The sequence below is a fragment of the Anolis carolinensis genome, chromosome 4 (assembly GCF_035594765.1).
Source record: "Anolis carolinensis isolate JA03-04 chromosome 4, rAnoCar3.1.pri, whole genome shotgun sequence".
NCBI classification, from domain to species: domain Eukaryota; kingdom Metazoa; phylum Chordata; class Lepidosauria; order Squamata; family Dactyloidae; genus Anolis; species Anolis carolinensis.
The window spans coordinates 186,094,085-186,113,987 of NC_085844.1; the positions used below are offsets into that span (position 1 = coordinate 186,094,085).

At 41.1% G+C, this 19,903-nt stretch overlaps 1 protein-coding gene across 9 annotated transcripts in view; it reads right to left on the bottom strand.

Moving 5' to 3' along the window:
- Positions 1-19,903, bottom strand: part of st3gal3 (ST3 beta-galactoside alpha-2,3-sialyltransferase 3) — a 303,637-nt gene that overhangs the window by 185,540 nt on the left and 98,194 nt on the right. The window contains exon 1 of one of the 9 annotated variants that reach the window (XM_062979657.1): positions 17,767-17,807. The exons of the other annotated variants lie outside the window; for them this stretch is intronic. The gene's annotated coding sequence lies outside the window, so the exon portion shown is untranslated. Of the gene's footprint in view, positions 1-17,766; positions 17,808-19,903 lie in introns of those variants that run through there. 9 annotated transcript variants of the gene reach the window in all.

Sequence of the window (19,903 nt, forward strand, 5' to 3'; positions counted from 1 at the left end):
TCAAAGCTCCCTTTCCAAGACTCCTAATATCCAAACTCTTGTTAGCATTTTTTTTTAATCCCAAAATGTCCAGAACATTCCAATCATTGCCCCAGGAGTAGAAGGTATACTCAAAACGCCCCCAAGATCAACTCTTGCCATCATACCATGACATCTGTGTAGATGTGCAAGAACGAATGGACTGGTGAAATCTGCAATGGATGTGCAAAAATTGACTAACACTTCTCTACTATAGTTGCTTATCCTTGTTTATTCCTATGACTTTAAAACAATTTTGTTCAACCCTCCAGATATATTGGGCCACAGTTCTTTCTAACCTCAACATCTGGAGGTCATCAGGATGGAGAAGTCTGCTTTAAATCAATGTAACTGCAGTTCACTCTATTATTGTGAGGAAAATAGTGGCCCGCTTATTGTAGTTACCAGACCTGAGCATTTTTTATTCTTGTTTTAGCCTAGTAGAATACATTAATACTTTACTCAACAGAGAAGGGGTACAAATGAGTGTCATTAAGCAGAAATTTCAATGCAGCAATATCGTTCCATAGCTTCTAGGTAGCTATAATACAAAAGAGTGTAATCTATAATTAGAAATAAGTAGTTTAGCAGAAACAGACACTGTTAAACAGGCGGAATCACTGCTGATAAGAAAAGCAGTAAAGGTAATAAAATGCCACAAAGATAAAGAAACTCTTGTGGTTACCAATCATTGTTTATTTTTTAAATCCCATACACAAGGCAAATAAATACAAGTCATTCTAGCATCTTACAGCATTAAATCAGTTTTATCACAGTATTTACCACTGTGCCATGATAGGATTTGGTAAAGCCCAAGGCTTAAGCAGCTTTTGTGACCATCAGTATGTTCTGAAGCCTCCAGCCTCCCCTCAAATACAATTTGTTTTGGGGCAAAAATCACCACCAAAATGGTCAACTGAAGTATGTCACGGTTAAGAAGGAACACCTCCAAACACTATTCCATTCCCAACTAAAACAAGAAATAGACTGCCAAACATCAGTTTTGATTGTTGGCTAATCTGTTACTGCTTTGGGGGTAGAGCAACTTGACGGAAGTCAAAGATTGGCCCTTCCACCCACCCCAGAGAATCTAGGAATGTCACATAGCATATTGAACAGTTTTTGTCAGGTACACCTTCCTAGTTGTTTAGATTAGTATGTTAGTCTGTTAAATAATATATATAAAAATAATATCACATATATATCAATAAATAATATAGGTAATATATAAAATAATAGAATCCCTCTTATCCTTGACTTGTTGGCTTTGAGCATAAATGGAGAACTAAACTGGCCCAATAATAACACTCCTTTTTCTTACTAACATTGAAACAAGTGATTTAGCAGCACCAAGTTTTCTGAAGCTATAATAATAATACTTTATTTATATCCTGCCCTATCTCTCCAATGGGAATCTGGGCAGTTTCCTTGTCCTCTGGCAAACACACTGGCTTCCATTCATAAACTGTACAACTGGACCAATATACACTTGGTTAAATCCATTTTAATGGTATTTAGGGGTTCTGTTATCACTGCAGAAAACAATTTTACTTCACTTTTGTTCATTTTTATGTCACATGATGCCTTCAATTTAAGATGCTGTGCAAAATAATATAGCCATGTTCATATTCGCTCCAGTAACCTAGAAAGAGGACAAGGATAATTGATTTAAACTCTTATGACAAAAACAGTTTATTTTTGTTATTTGTGCATGTGGTGAGCTTACACAAGACCTAGGTCCACAGTGAAAATGAAGGGAACACAGAAGCCCAAAATATTAAAACTTTAGTAATTTCATGTTTTTCTCATGGGTTAATTGCACATGAGCTCCATGCTGCATAAAGCAAGAAATTTCTTTTAGCTGAATTAAAAAGACTTATAAACAAAATTATGCGGTATGGCAAAATTGCTCATCGATATATGGGTGAACAGTTAAAGCAATTGCCTATTTGCCTGTGGCTGAGAAGATTCTTAAAGAATGAAATTTTATAAGTACTCCCAATGCAACTTTCTTCAATTTAGAACTGCATGACAATGCATATTCACTGAGCTTTTGCTTGATTTAATTTCAGATTATTAATGTGACGAGCATCTACAACTTTTCTAAAATATTGTACCCTAACATCATTGACATTTTATTTTAATAATGTGTTGCCCATCTGGCTAACACTTTCTTTCCTTGTACAAGCTTACTGAATGCCCAATCTTCGCTTTCTTTTACAGGCTCTGATTGGCATTTACATGAGTTACATGTGTTTTCAAATTATAATTTTCCCTTAGTTCACTCAGTTTTGTTTTACTAATTCTACCTATTCTACTAATATACTGAAGAAAACAAATGTCTTACCCTCAATATTCCTTAATGATTCTAAAATAGGAAGGGTGTAACTTTTTATGTATTCTATAAGAAAATCAGTGATCATCTAAATGTATTCTTCTAAGAACATTTGGAATTCATAAAATATATTCGATGTGTGCTCCTAATACATTTTTAAAGGGAAGAAAGCATATTAAAAGTCTATAGAGCTATTTTGTGGTCCCCAGGAATCAATTTTCCCCCAAAGTATCACACCCCCCCCAAAGAAAATGTCAATTTTGTGCATAAATAGAAAGTACCATATATACTCATGTTAGGTTGACCTCACGTGTAAGTCGAGGACAGGTTTTGGGGCCAAAGTGATGGATTTTGATATGACTGTTGGTAAGTCTTCCATGGAATACACAACACTGCTTCAAAGGGTCAGAAGCCCCTGCCACCATTTTCCCATTCAAGCATTCAAAAAGGCCTTTTGCCATTCTGTTTTTTATATAGAAGTTACAGTATTAATTTTCCTTTGAGGGGTAGTCCCAAAGAGCTGCCATTGCCATTATTTTCCTACCCAGGCCAGAAGCTGTAGTGAAGATACCGGTAGTAGGTTTTCCTGGGATGGACTAAGCCAGTGGTTCTCAACCTGGGGTCCCCAGATGTTTTTGGCCTACAACTCCCAGAAATCCCAGCCAGTTTACCAGCTGTTAAGATTTCTGGGAGTTGAAGGCCAAAAACATCTAGGGACCCCAGGTTGAGAACCACTGGACTAAGCTCTCGTATTTTGCCTCTCTATTCAGAGAAGGGAGTGGCTCCTTTTTTGGTCAGAGTTAAGGTACAGTACTTACTTTGACCTGTGGAAAGGCAACCCAGTTTGATGGGACTGATTTCTTAATTTCTTGACTTATACACGAGTACGTACTTTTTAGAAAAGGGCATGCACAACAACTAGATCTAGTGCATAGTATATAAATAATCCCTCTTCTGATGAAGAAACATCTGAAATTGTTTTTCATATCTACACTGCAAGGAAAACTAATATTTTACAAACCTGGTGGCGCATCTGAGCTGCTGAACTTGCTAACTGAAAGGTCGGCACTTTGAATCCTGGGAGCAGGGTGAGTTCCCCCTGTTAGCCCCAGGTTCTGCCTACCTAGCAGTTCGAAAACATGCAAATGTGAGTAGATGAATAGGTACCGCTCCGGTGGGAAGGTCACAGCACTCCATGCAGTCATGCCAGCCACATGACCTTTAAAGCCCACGTGGGCCCCTAATGACAATGAATGTAAGTAATAATAATAATATAATAATAAAACTTTATTCATACCCCACTCCATCTCCTGAAGGACTCGGAGCAGCTTACACTGTGAAGTTCTTATGTATTTATTTTCTCCTCAGCTGATACTTAAAAGTTCTACCCCACTTCCCCTATCCTTTTTCCTCACTTTTATCCTTAATTTTCCCCTTCCCCAATTTTAATTATGTAACACTTTTGAAACCCTTAATAAAAATAATATATATATTTTAAAAAAATCTTTTTGTATTTCTCCCCAAACTACTGTGACTGGAAACAAAAAAGAGAGCGAGAGAGAGAACACTGGCAATTATTCCCTGGTTGGGGGCAAGATATCGTCTCCCTTCTTGAAAATGTCCTTTGTGAGGAGCTTCAGGAGATCAATTTAGAATTGACTTGTCTGAGACATCTAAGCCCCTCCAGCTCTTGAACCAAGACAACTCAAGCAGTCTGATTTCTTTCAGAGAAGCTGCTTTTCCTTGGACAAAGCCTGAAGTGCTCTGAAGTTGTCTCTTTTGGCTTCATTTGAAGCAGATGTTCATCCCTATAGCATATTAGAGTCATTTTGGTGTAAAAAGCAATGAAAAGAAATTTTCTACTATCTGAACATGTATATTATTTATTGAAGTCCTGATATATGTTTATTTTACAATATATGCTTGACTGAGTACAGGCCTGCAATGCAGAAAGATAAGAAATGGCGTAAACACATAGCCATTGACATCAATAGCAAGTCAACAAATTGTGAAATAATCTGTAATACCACAAATCTCATTTAAGATATTGAATCCTTACAAATACCAGTATTATAAAAATACATTCTTTGGACATGTCCATAGACCATGGTGACACATGTGGTTCTCTTTGGAGGGTTTTACACAAACTTAACATGATTAAAACATGATTGAAGATAACTGCCAAACAGTAGCTCTTATATGGACCAGATTATATTATCTTCAATGACACAGAAGCCAAATATATAAAGCAATAATACACAGTTTAAGCTTATTTTACTGCATGTACTGAAGATGTATCCATTCACAGAACTCTGTAATTACACACAAGTGATAGAAGACAAAGACAAAAGCATAGAAATATGTTTTGTTCAAATTTGGGAACCTCATTTAAATTTGGGACCCTAGGGTTGTTAGCAAAACTATGACAGAAACCTTTCACATTGCACATGAAAAGCCTCTCCAAAGGTATTTTCCTTCACTGTCAAACTGGCCAAAATGTTTTGCATTCATTTATGTGTTACGGTTATATTACCAAAAAAAATGTTGGTGGGATTGGAGCTGCATGGCATTTATCCAAGACAGACAGTTTAAAAGTAAGATGACGATCAAAAGAGGTAAAGAGGTTCACAGATGAAATATACAGGTAACTGCAAGAAATTCCTATGTGCTGAGGAAAACAAAACAGATTTATTGCATTTCTTATCAAAACTTACAAGTAAAAGGTAGGTGTCGAGCAGACATATAGGAATAAATCTTTGATCACTTCAAGCACCATTTTTTGTGGCAGTGTCTATGTAATCAGAGGCAGACACATGGATTTCAGGGCATATTTTATACAAAATGGGCTATTTTCTTACAAAGAGTGGTCTTGAATGTATACGTGCACTATTCTGCCAATTATGACAATGTTGGTGTATATTCAGAATGATATTTTCATGCCTTTTGTGCAGGATGATGATCCATCACATTATTCTCCTAGCACCCATTTGAATATTCAGAACTATTCACTGGTGGGTACATCTAATAAATGTTGCAGCATACATTTCTACCAAATTTCATGCTAGTGTTAGAGAGAAACACTTCTGGTATAAAAACCATTTCTAATATTTCTGATGATGTGCGTAAAGAAGCTGAGATAATTTATCAACTTTATCCCAGAGGTATTCTGTTGAATTAATTCCTAATGCCAAACATAAATACTTTGCAGTTCAGAAACTCACATCTACTTCAAGTCACTGGTAAAAATATTTATAGTGGAATGCAATGAACAATGTATGTGAAAATATGTTAACATTTTGAGCTAACCGAAATAAGAATGCATGGGCAGAATGCAATAGTTTTTAACTTTTTCCATTTATCAGTCATAATATTCTAAAATAGTTTAAACAGCTAACAAAATCAATAAAACCTAAGCAAGTAAGATATAATTAATAAAAAGAATTTCCAAAAGAAACGTAACTGCTCTATAGGTTATAACCAGATCTCAGATTGTGCTTGGAAACAAACAGGAAGCCAGGCAAACTCATCTAACATCCTAGCTGAAAAGGCTACCTGATTTTGTATTAACTGAAGCATCTGAACACTTTTCATATATTGCATGAGAACATTTACATGAACATAAGTAGCTCAAGATGTATGTATTTCTATGTTAGATTGCCTCCGTTTTTAGGGTCTCTGTACGGCCTGGATTGAGTTTCGCTTGGATTTGAAAGGATGAAAGTTGTTATTTTTGGCTCTCCTTTTATTTTGAACAAAGATCTCAATTTCTGCACATTTCATTTCTTACAAGGAAGTTTGCAATTACAGTGTAATGTGTTCTTTCTAGTAAAGATATGGGAGATATAATGTATGTAATAAAAGAATGTCAAATCCTCAGAGTCTACAGAATGTCTGAAAAATAGTCAGCTAAGAGGTAAAGTCCCTGCACAATGAGTACTTCATTTGAATCTCCCTGGAGCAAAAATTGATGTATGTATGTGTATATATGCATATTATACACAGCACCTGACTGTAACACGGCAAGTTACTAATATAGCAGCCGAATAATATTATTGTTTTCCCTCCTTCTGTTTAGACCAGGCATTGCCAAACTTGGGCCCTCCAGGTGTTTTGGACTCTAGCTGGTAGGCTGTTAGGAATTGTGGGAGTTGAAGTCCAAAACATCTGGAGGGCCCCAGTTTGCCTAAGCCTCATTTAGACACAACTAGTATTTTAGCCAATCTTTAGGAGAACATGATAGACATGTACAAATACGTGAAGGGAAGTCATAGGGTGGAGGGAGCAAGCTTGTTTTCTGCTCTCCTGGAAACTAGGATGCGGAACAATGGCTTTAAACTAAAGGAAAAGAGATTTCACCTAAACATCAGGAAGAACTTTCTCACTGTGAGAGCTGTTCGGCAGTGGAACTCTCTCCCCCGGACTGTGGTGGAGGCTCATTCTTTGGAGGCTTTTAAGAAGAGGCTGGATGGCCATCTGTCGGGGGTGCTTTGAATGCGATTTCCTGCTTCTTGGCAGGGGGTTGGACTGGATGGTCCATGAGATCTCTTCCAACTCTATTATTGTATAATTCTATGATTCTATCTTTCTGTGCTGAAATAATGCAATTATTTCTGGTATTGATTAATCACAAACTACTGATGTTAAACTACTCTTCCAGGGACATACTATATAAAGGAATGATGGCCAGACACATTTCACGACTGCCCGCAAGCTTACACGACTGCCCGCATAGCGTCTGCAGCCAACAGGCCATCGGAGTTGTTCCGAGTTGTTGGGGAGCTCCTGCGGCCTCCCGAGACCCAGGGGCTTCCTGATGACTTGGCAACTCGGTGCAGCGATTTCGCGCACCATTTTGCAGGCAAAGTTGCTCAGATACGCCGTGAGTTGGACTCCAGCTTAACTGTAGTTCCAGCTGAGGTAACCGAGGTACCTGTCTGTCCGATCTTGTGGGATTCTTTCCGGCTTGTTCTTCCTGATGACGTGGAGAGGATTATTGGGTCTGTGAGGGCGACCACTTGCGCTCTGGATCCTTGTCCTTCTTGGCTGGTTAAGCTGGCCAAAGATGGGTTGTTGGATTGGTTTGTGGCTATTATAAATGCCTCCTTGGGTCAGGGGTCAGTTCCATCCTGCTTTAAGCAGGCAGTAGTAAAACCATTACTAAAAAAGACCTCTTTAGACCCATCTGTATGTAACAACTACAGACCAATTTCCAACCTCCCATTTTTGGGCAAGGTTCTGGAGCGGGTGGTTGCCACGCAGCTCCAGGAGTTCCTCGATGACACTGATTTTCTGGACCGCTCGCAGTCTGGCTTCAGGCCTGGGTCCAGTACCGAGATGGCTTTGGTCGCCTTGGTGGATGACCTCCGCAGGGAACTGGACAGGGGGAGTGTGACCCTGCTGGTTCTCTTGGACATCTCAGCGGCTTTCGATACCATCGACCATGGTATCCTTCTGGGGAGGCTCTCTGGGATGGGGCTCGGTGGCACGGTTCTGCTGTGGCTCCAGTCCTTCCTGGAGGGTCGTTCCCAGATGGTGAAGCTGGGGGACACCTGCTCGGACCCCTGGCCATTGACCTGTGGGGTACCGCAAGGGTCTATTCTATCCCCCATGCTATTTAACATCTACATGAAACCGCTGGGAGAGGTCATCCGGAGTTTTGGAGGGTGTTGCCATCTCTACGCAGATGACACGCAAATCCACTACTCGTTCCCATCTGACTCCAAGGAAGCCCCTCGGATGATGAACCAGTGCCTGGCCGCTGTGGCGGACTGGATGAGGAGGAACAAGCTGAGGATCAATCCTGACAAGACAGAGGCCCTCCTGGTCAGTCGCGCGTCGGATCGGGGTATTGGGTGGCAACCTGTGCTGGACGGGGTCGCACTCCCCCTGAAATCACAGTTCCGCAGTTTGGGGGTCCTCCTGGACTCAGCGCTGAAGCTTGAGGCGCAGGTGTCGGCGGTGGCCGGGAGGGCTTTCGCACAACTCAAGCTTGTGCGCCAACTGCGACCATACCTCGTGAAGTCTGACTTGACCACGGTGGTGCATGCCTTAGTTACCTCTAGACTGGACTACTGTAATGCGCTCTACGTGGGGCTTCCCTTGAAGACGGCCCGGAAACTACAATTGGTCCAGCGCTCGGCTGCCAGGTTAATTACGGGGGCGAGTTACAGGGAGAGATCTACTCCCCTGTTCAAGGAGCTCCACTGGCTGCCTTTTATTTTCCGGTCCCAATTCAAGGTGTATACCATCACATATAAAGCCCTAAACGGTTTGGGACCCACCTACCTTCGTGACCGTATCTCCTACCACAAGCCTACACGATCCCTTCGCTCATCAGGGGAAGCTCTCCTGTCCCCACTCCCGATATCCCAGACCCGCCTTGTGGGAACAAGGGAGAGGGCCTTTTCTGCTGTGGCCCCCCGATTGTGGATTTCTCTGCCCGCGGAGATTAGGCAAGCCCCCACACTAGCAGCCTTCAAGAAAGACTTGAAAACATGGCTCTTTTGCTGCGCTTTTGGAGAGTAACCATTTTATATTTCTTTTCTGTTGCTCCCCCTAATATCTATCCTCCAGAATACCCCACTCCCTTATGACCCTGTTCGCTGTGGTTTTTATTTTTATGTCTTTCTCACCCCGAGTTTTAACTTAATGTTCATGTGGTCTGCCCTTGTTTTTATTGTCTCCTTGTTTTATTTTGTAATGGATATTATTTACTGTATTGTTTATTGTATTGTGTTGTGCTGTTCTTTTATATGCTGTTTACATTGTATTGTTTTGGGCGTGGCCCCATGTAAGCCGCCCCGAGTCCCCATTGGGGAGATGGTGGCGGGTATAAATAAAGTTTTTATTATTATTATTATTATTATTATTATTATTATTATTATTATTATTATTATATTATTATTTATGTGGGTCAAGACACAGGTCTACAATCTATAGCCTGGCATAATTTACACATAATGCCTTAAATATTCATAGAAGTTCAGTTTATGGTCTGCCTGTCAGCATACATAGAAGCAATTGATTTGACTAAAGCTTTATGTGCAAAGTTTTACCACTTTTAAAAATGAGCTGTCTATTTTTTGCATGCCACCTCTTTGTGGATGGGACCATGGTATTATTGACCTTTCATCAGCCTGACAATAATAGCCTTATGCAGTTTCACACAAGGTTCAAGCTGAATATTTTTCTTTCCTTTTGACACAGTGAAGGCCTCCTTCTTTCATTTCCCTTCAATTCCCATGAATCTTAGAGAACAATTCCAAATAATCATCATCTAAGTTGTGAGTGTAGCAAGTGGACTAACATCAATTGAATAGTAAAGGCTAAGTAGCATGTACACTGTATATGTTATTTTTCCTTTTGTGTGGCTTCCCTCCTATGTACTTGGGATAAGGAAGAGGGCACAAAAAGAGAGAAATCATAAATAACCAAAGGCGAATTGCCTCTTTAGAATTACAACAGGCAGATGCCATATTGGCTATAAGCCAAGGAATATGCATTATTCAAAGGCAAGTTTAAACAAGTAAGTTTGTTTCTTTATTACACCATTGTTAGTAAACATAATCATTCAAAAGCTAGTTTAAACAAGAAAGTTTGTTTTTTTTTTATTTTATCATTGTTGGTAAAATGATAATTTGCAGCCAGAACTCAGCAAGAATTAGTTGAATTCTCTTGGCATTCCACCGAGTCACACAAAGACGGATACACAACCGCCAATTAAGGTACTGTTGCAGAGTTCGATATCAGCAACAGAACTCCACAGGGATAATTGCATCTATAAAACAGCCATATAATGAAACCATTTCTGTCAACAGGGTCATCAGTCTGGACATAATATCCACAAAACATTATGCTCAGATGTCGTTCATTCTGAATCTCTTCCCGCTGTGGAATTATTTTCTTTATTAAGCTTTGCAGGAAACTTAATTTTTAACCCATTCCTCTGTCTTGCCAACATGCCATTTTTGTAATCAGGAACTGTTGCCCTTGCTGGAAATAACCAGCAATCATTTATTTTAAAAATTAAGTATGAGTATAATTGATTTGGGGGTACTGGTGTGCTGTTAGAAGATTGATAACTATCCTATACAGATGCTGCTGTACAGTCGAAAAGTATGTTTATATAGCAGACCCTGATTTCACTGGCACCCATGGGGACTGAAAGACGCTGGATAAGGACAGGTTGCTTCTATGTAACTGTGGTCATCTGGGAATTCACACAACTTAGTAATCTGTGCAGGCACAGAGTACTGTTCAGATCTTTCTAGAATCACTAGGCAGAAAAGTTTAGTCAGTAACCCTGCACACCATCCCGAGGTTATATAAGGTCTGGTTGCCACCAAACCCCACACTTCTTAGGCCGCAGCTGCAGCCCATATTGAGAACTGTATGATACAGCAAAACTGTATTTCATTTAGTTAGGTTTGTGTTTATCTTTATTTGCTTTATCTTTATTATTACTGTATTTCAATATTAATATCAAGTTAGTACAGAGTTTATGGCAGGATATAGTATGAGATATAGTATGAGGAATATTTTTAATAGTAAATTTAAAGCAACCAGAAACTATGTTTCTTCTTCGTGATCTCTGTGAATCAAACAATTAGGTATTTGCGTGCATGCACAGAGCACTGTTTGGAACCTTCTAGAATCACTACGCAGTCTGGATTCTTTGCAGTATCTTTGTGTGTTCATTTTCCAATACTTTTGCAGGTTTGTGATCCCACCAGTTCTTTGCTGCTGGCAGGTGGTACTTGAGGCATAAGTTCCAATGAATCATTTGGGCCACATAGTTGTGCCTCTGTTTGTAGTCCGTCTGTGCGATTTTCTTACAGCAGCTGAGGATATGATCAATGGTCTCGTCAGCTTCCTTGCACAGTCTGCATTTTGGGTCATCAGCTGATTTTTCGATCTTGGCCTTAACTGCATTTGTTCTGATGGCTTGCTCCTGGGCTGCAAGGATCAGGCCTTCTGTCTCCTTCTTCAGTGTCCCATTCGTGAGCCATAGCCAGGTCTTCTCCTTATCAGCTTTTCCTTCAATTTTGTCAAGGAACTTTCCATGCAATGTTTTGTTGTGCCAGCTGTCAGCTCTACTTTGTAGTGTGGTTTTCTTGTACTGTTTTTTTGTCTGCTGTGCTTTGAGGAGTTTCTGATTTTTGAGTTCAATCAAAGCAGGTTCTTCACTTTGCTTTACATATTCTGCCAGGGCATGTTCTTCTTTGACTGCTTGTTTTACTTGTAAGAGTACTCTGCCACCTGATCTTCTAGGCAGACATAGCCGGCCAACATCACTGCGAGGGTGCAGTGAATGATGAATGGTCATGAGTTTTCTTGTTTTTCTGTCCAAATTGTCCAATTCCGCCTGCGTCCAGTTTATAATGCCAGCAGTATATCTTATGACAGGTATGACCCAGGTGTTTATAGCCTTGATAGTGTTGCCTCCATTGAGCTTGCTTTTGAGAATTTTTCTGACCCTTTGTGTGTATTCTTTGCTGACCACAATTTTCATATGTTCATGCTTGATGTCCAGCTGTAATATACCCAGATATTTATAGGCCTCTGGCTGGTGACACTTGATCGTTTGGCCATTAGGCATATTTATGTCCTCACTTTCAATTATTCTTCCCTTCTTCAATGCCACTGTCGAACATTTGTCCAAACCAAACTCCATGCTGATATCAGTGCTAAAAATTCGGACAGTGTTTGTCAGAGACTGGATTTCAGTTAGGGTTAGGGTTATTATTATTATTATTATTATTATTATTATTATTATTATTATTATTATTATTATTATTAGTTCCAGTAGCTTGAGTTTTAGTTAACTGAAGAGCTACTCTGTGTGTGTGTGCATGTATTTCCAGATTGTCTTTGATTTAGAAGAAGCTTTTATAAAAAATAAGCAAGAATAATTTCTCAGTACTAAATTCTTGGAGGGGGGGTGGGGCTTAAGAAAAAATGTACTCCTAAACAGAAGGCAGGGCTAGCAGTCACTCCCGGATGACTAAAACTATGTGTCCTGAGCCTAAATGGGATTCCCTAACTCAGTGGTGGGGTTACGAAAAATGTGGCAAGAGTGAAAAGCTTCTAAATGCAAATCTGTTAGCAAGAATGTGAAATATTTATAGTGCACTCAACAGAAAATGCTTCAGCTATACTCCACAAAAAGGAAAATCAGCCTGTTTAGCAAGCCTTGCAAATGCTGCTTTATTATCAGTAAATGTTTGATTTTATACCAATTTTATATGCTTATATACCCAAGGTCATGTTATAATTTCTCAGGAAGATAGGGGTTGTGAGAGGAAAAAGTTTAAGAAGCTGTGGACTAGATGGCTTGACTCTATTAACCTGTTTTTACCACACGTAAAACTCCAGAGCAGCCCTGCACTTTGAGGTGACTGAGGACAGCATGGCCAACTTTAATGAGCAATAGTGTGCTATCCACATGGACCAGCTCTGCCATCCCCTTTCCCTGCAATCTGCAGTACATGCAAAAAGAGATGGATCAGTCCCATACCTCCTCTCACTTGACCCTGTCACTGGGTGCCTTTTCTGGCATCGGTAAAGCTTTAATAAACAGTGGTCCACTATCAGAAAAGTTGGTTACACAACCAGAAAAAAGGAAACTACAGACATCCAAAGCAGAGACACACAGCCACACTGAGCAACAAAGGGAAAAGACAAGATACAACAATGGGAGACAGGCACCTGAGACAGTTTCTGTTCCTTTCTCTCTGCTCTCTTGAACTGTCTGATTCCAATCTTGCACAAACAGAAAACCTGGATATTGGCTACATTACTGTGGAGTAGAAAGTGAGTTTTTGCGGGCGGGAGATGAACTAGGGGAGGGTTCTAAATGTACTACCAGAACCCAAAAATACATCACTCGAGTCAATTGCCCAGACATCAGCTATTACACCTTGACACCAGTTATATTCAAACAAACTGGTACTCGAAATCACTGACTCGCTGTTGAATAGAGGCAGATGGGGCTCAAGGAAAATGGTCCAGAAATCTCTAGCCCAAATATTATTTAGATCTCAAATGCAAGTCAAAATTGTCAACTTAAATTGGCTTCATAGAGACTTTCAGTCTAAGGACCGTTCCACATGTCTTCTCATTACCACCGAAGACAATTCATTAATTACAGAAATATTAGTTCTCAGATCTCGGCTTAAAATATGGGGCATAGGTGTCAGGAGGGTTTATGTGGACCTCCTGATTCGCCCCCTCATAACTGGACTGAGTTTACGCCCTTTTAACATTACAATTGCAAATAAAAATAGGTCTTCCAATCTTGTAATTAGTCCTTCTTCCCCATTGCCAGGATTTGATTTAAGGACACCCCAAATTCCATCGACCCCTTCTCAATCCAGCCCACAATCTCGCCCTCACCCTCAAACTTTACCCCAATTCAGCCCACCTCCCACCCCAGAGGTTTCCCTCCTCCTTTTCTCCCAGGAGTCATCTGTACATTCTATGCAGAACAGGACTTTGGAAGGCTCTCTCTTGTTAGAGAGCTGACTAGTGCCCCCAAATGGAAGCTCCATCCAGCTTATCTCCCCGACCAGAGGAGACCAGAGCCAGGGAAAGCCCATTAAGGTTCTGTGAGGCAGGAGGAAGGGTGGTCGCACTTATCCCAGGGAGAAGAGCAACAAAGTTATTGCGACCCTGGAGAAGGATAGACATGGTAGCCTTCATGACGGACCCCCAGGCTGAAGGTCTTGCTGCTTAATGCCAGATTCGTCAATGGCAAAACATCCATCATCCCTGATCAAATCATGGGGGCGGATCTGGCCTGCATCACCGAGACCTGGCTGGATGAGCGGGGGGGGGGGGGGGGATAAACCTCTCCCAGCTGTGTCCTCCGGGTTTCGGGGTGCACCAGCAGGCCAGGCCAGGGGGGCGGGGAGGAGGCGTGCGGTGGTCTTTCGGCAGTCCATCTCCCTGGTCAGATGCGCTGTTTCACAATCTTCTGGATTTGAGTGTCTCCACTTGAAATTGGATACCCAGGACAGCTTGGGGATTCTGCTGGTGTACCGCTCACCCCGCGACACAGTAGTCTCCCTGGCGGAGCTAGCAGAGGTGGTCTCAAGCGTGATGTTGGCCTCCTAGCGCTTGGTGGTGCTGGGAGATTTCAACATCCACGCGGAGGCCACCCAAATAGGTGCAGCTCAAGATTTCATGGTTGCCATGACGACCATGGGGCTGTCCCAAATAATATCGGGGCCCATTCATCAGGTGGGGCATACACTTGATCTAGTCTTTGTGGCGGATGGTGGATTGGTTGGAGTGGAAGTCCAGAACATTATTCCATTGTCATGGTCCGATCATCATCTGATCAGTTTAAGACTAACCACAACTTCCAACCTCCGCAGGGGTGGTGGACTGATTAAGATGGTCTGCCCCAGGAGACTAATAGATCCAGATGGTTTCCTGAGGTCTCTTGGAGATCTTCCTGTCATGGAGGCTGACATTCCTGTCGATGCCCTGGTGGATCGTTATAATAGCGAAATGCTCAGGGCATTAGACACGATCGCCCCTGAGCGTCCTCTCTCGTCGCGTAGAGTTACTTCAGCTCCTTGGTTCTCTGAGGAGCTGGCTGTGATGAAACGCAAGAGAAGAGGATCAGAGTGCCACTGGAGGACAACTCACTGCGTCTTCGACCGAACATGGGCTAGAGCCGCAATTAAGGCCTACTCCGCGGCTTTGCCAGGAAGACCTTCACGACTGCCTGCATAGCGTCTGCAACTAACAGATCATCAGAGTTGTTCTGGGTTGTCGGGAGCTCCTTCATCACCCGGTGTTGGGGGAGCTCTCCGAGAACTCGGCAACTCGGTGCAGTGAGTTCGCACACCATTTTGCAGACAAAGTCGCTCGGATACGTGCCGACTTGGATTCCAGTTTAAATGCAATGCTAGGGGAGGTAACTTAGGCACCTGTATGTCAGATTATGTGGGATTCGTTCCAGCTTGTTCGCCTTGAAGACATGGAAGGGATCCTTGGGGCTGTGAGGGTGACCACTTGTGTTCTGGACTCTTGCCCTTCCTGGATGGGTTGGTTGATTGGTTTGTAGCTATCATAAACACCTCACTGGTCCAAGGAATATTCCCAATAAGCCTTAAACTGGCTATAGTAAGACCGATACTGAAAAGGACCTCTCTTGACTCTTCAGTTTTGGGTAACTACAGACCAATTTCTAACCTGTTTTTGGGCAAGGTGCTAGAGCGGGTAATCGCCTCCCAGCTCCAAGGATTTCTAAAAGACACAAACTTCCTTGACCAGTCACAGTCTGGCTGCAGGCCTGGGCATAGTACTGAGACGGCTTTGGCCACCTTGGTGGATGACCTCCGCAGGGAACTGGACAAGGGGAGTGTGACCCTGCTGGTTCTCTTGGACATCTCAACAGCTTTCGATACAATCGGCCATGGTATCCTTCTGGGACGGCTCTCTGGGATGGGCCTTGGGGGTACTGCTCTGCAGTGGCTCCAGTCCTTCCTGGAGGGCCGTTCCCAGATGGTGAAGCTAGGGGACACCTGCTCGGACCCCTGGCCATTGTTCTGTGGGGTCCCCCAAGGTTCTATTCTGTCCCCCATGCTTTTTAACATCTACATGAAACGTCTGGGTGAGGTCATCCGGAGTCTTGGAGTTCGGTGCCATCTCTATGCAGATGACACTCAACTCTACTACTCTTTCCCACCGAAATCCAAGGAAGCCCCTCGGATTCTGGACGAGTGCCTGGCCATTGTGCTGGGCTGGATGAGGACGAACAAGCTGAAGCTTAATCCTGACAAGACAGAGGTCCTCCAGGTCAGTCGCTTGGCCGATCGGGGCATAGGGTGGCAACCTGTGCTCGATGAGGTCGCACTCCCCCTGAAGATGCAGGTCCGCAGTTTGGGGGTCTTCCTGGACTCATCGCTGACACTTGATGCTCAGGTGTTGGCGGTGGCTGCGAGGGCCTTTGCACAATTAAAACTTGTGCGCCAGCTGCAACTGTACTTCGTGAAGTCTGACTTGGCCATGGTGGTCCACGCCTTAGTTACCTCCATGATGGATTATTGCAGTGCACTCTACGTGGGGCTGCCCTTGAAGACGGCCCGGAAACTGCTACTAGTCCAACGATCGGCAGCCAGACTGCTAACTGGAGCAAATTACAAGGAGCGGTTAACCTCCCTGGTTAAGGAGCTCCATTGGCTGCTGTTCACTTTCCGGTCCCAATTCAAGGTGCAGGTACTTACCTACAAAGCCCTGAACAGCTTGGGACCCGTCTACCTTTGCGACCGCTTTTGCCCCTATGAGCCTGCACGATCTCTTCGATCATCAGGGGAGGCCCTCCTTTCGTTCCCTTCACTATTGCAGGCTCAGCTTGCTGGAACGAGGGAGAAGGCCTTCTCTGTGGTGGCCCCCCAGCTTTGGAATTCCCTCCCTAGGGAGATTAGATTGGCTCCAACCCTGTCTGCCTTTATTAAACAGCTGAAGACATGGCTATTTCAGTGTGCATTTGAATAATTCACCAACTTGATAGACCCTTTTTCTGAGACATTACTTCTTAGTACTTTAATTCCTTCCTACCTTACCTTATCCCATATTATCCCAGTTGACTCTCTGACACTTGTTTATGCACCTTATTAAAAGCTTTAGATATTGTGCTTTTATATGCCCGACCCCTTTTATTTCTAGTGGTTGATGTTGTATTATTACTCATTTGTTCTGATTTTATGTGTTTTACTGTGTTTTTAAAATGTTTAAATTGTTTATTTTATTTGATTGATGTTATTATTGTTTTGTTTTGATATTCATTGTAATTGTTTTATTCTGTTTCTTTTGGGCATTGCCCCATGTTAGCCGCCCTGAGTCCCTTCAGGGAGATGGTGGCAGGATACAAAAATAAATTATTATTATTATTATTATTATTATTAACCCAAACAAACCAAGGAAGAGCAGAAGGTTTACGCAGACCAAAATAAACATGAATATGAAAACTAGACATCAGAAACAACCACAATGAACAACATAATAAAAACCAAAATACAGGTTGTCAATCCTAACATTACTCGATCCATGTGTGTGTGCTTAGCATACATGTACATGACTTTTGGCCCACTCTCTATATATTTTTCACAAACATGTGCTTCCCCTTCCTCAAATGGATAAAGCTGATGGCAACTAGCTTTGCTTGTGGGGAATTTATTTTATCACAAACTAGGCATCAAAGCTTATAGTTCTTTAGTTTTGGTTTAATTTTATCTTTATTGAATATTTATTTAGTACTTTTAAATTGCATTTGTTTTATGTTGTTTTTATCTTGTAGGCCACACTGAGAAGATAACTTATTATAAATGAATACGAACTACACTTTTTTGCTGTTACTAACATGGCTACACTTCTGGAACTTATAACTAGTTATGGCTTACTTTAGTCTTCATTGCTGAACTGCTTTATCTTTCTGCGCTGGCTACTTATAGTACCTGAAATGAAGCAACAAAAAGGATATTGTATCAAATTGCTCATAGTTACTGAATAGCCACTTGCCCAATGTATGAGGCAAGTACTGTATTCACAAATGAGAAAGTTTGAACATCTGAAATTTCCCAGTCAGCTTTAAGTATCATATCCTCTGAGCCCATCACTGTATTTTTTAGATTGTTCATTAGATTCTTCATACTTTTACTCTTCTCAGAAATATGGACATTCCCTGAACATTGTCTGGAAGTAGGTGTCCATAAATCATTTCGACTGATAGAATAAGAATGTTGAATGCTATCCATAGTTAATATATTTAAGAATACTCTGCTTATACTGCAGGCTTATGCATAATAAATAAGTTGAGCATCCCTTATCCAAATTGCTTGGCATGAGAAGTATTTTGGATTTTTTTTTAAAAAAGGAATATTTATACACACATAGTAAATATGTTGGAGATTAGACATAAATCTAAACATGAAATTAATGTATGTTCTATATGTACCTAAAACACATAGTCTGAAGGTAATGTTATGCCAAATGTTATATTGTTAATAATTTTGTGCATGAAACGATATGTGTACAGGAAGCATTGATGTCTCTTTCTCAGCCACCCAAGTGAACAATTTTTGATCTGGGAACATTTCGGGTGTCCAAATAAGGGATACTCAACCTGTGTATTTATAGTAAAATATAAAGGGTATCTCAAAAGTCTCCATACATAGGTAAATGGGAAATTGTAGATAAATGTATCTTTCTGTACAAAATATTAATTACAAAATTTTATAAAATGTAAAAACATATTTAAATATAAAATATAAAATGACTTTATTTTTTCTGGTGTATGGAGATTTTTGAGTCACCGTATATACATCTATATACACACTCATGGTAGGTATGAGTCCACATCAAACTGTTTTTTCTGGGGTATAGGGGTTAAAAAAGCAAGTTTGGTGGGGACATGGGAGGGTGCCTTTTCGTAGGCTGCCCCATCCCTGCTTGACTTCTGCAAGGAGGTCAAGACTTTTATCTGCCAGCAAGCATTTGGAGAAAGATTAGGGGCATGCTGCTGGGGGGCTTATGGGTGGGATTCGGGGGGGGGGGGGGATTGTGAGTTTTACATGCAATTTTAATTGTATCAAGTATATTTTAACTGTATTTTAACCTAAATCCATACAGTACTATTTGTTTTTTAATTTTTGTATTTGCTTTGTTTTAAATTGCGACCAAATTGTGTGGTTGTTAGCCGCTTTGAGTCCACACGGGGAGAAAAGCGGGATATAAATAAAGTAAGTAATTAAATAAATAAATAAAAGCTCCTTATTATGTAGAAGTAACATTGACCTTATATTGGCTAAAATATCACTAAATCTATTACCATATTGACTAGTCATTATTGGAAAACCTAACAATTCCAAGAATTTAAATTGCAACACAATAAATAGCACCATTTACTGACTAAATTACTGCATTCCTGGCCTATAGTACCTGACACTACTGATCAGATCAGACCAATATAAAATAATCATAAACCCTGTTACCATCAAACCTTTCCAAGTGATGCTGGCTGTCATTTCCTTATTTAATTCCTTATTTTCTAATTTTCTGGCATTCAAATTTACTTTGAAAAATTCTCACTGCAGTTCTTTTCTAAGATTATTCCCATGTAAATATAAACAGAGTTCTTAAATATCCTGCAGATACTGTTCTTCGATACTAAGCAGGGTCAGCCCTGGTTAGTACTTAGATGGCAGACTACCAATGGATTTGTTAGTGGTGCTGTGTGCCTTCAAATCATTTCTGACTTATGGTGATTAATACTGTTGCCTTTCCATATTCATGTATTCTGTATCCACTGATTCTGCCATCCACAGCTTGAAAATATTTTAATAAAACATCCAAAAAACAAACATTTTACTACTTCATCATTTTACTACTCCACTATATATAATGGGACTTGAGTATCCATAAATTTTAATATTCACGGGGGTCCTTGAACCAAACCCCAGCAGATACCATAAGCCCACTGTACTCAGGGCTATATTTCAAAGGAACGCAGAGGTAAACCACTACTGAATACTTATTGCC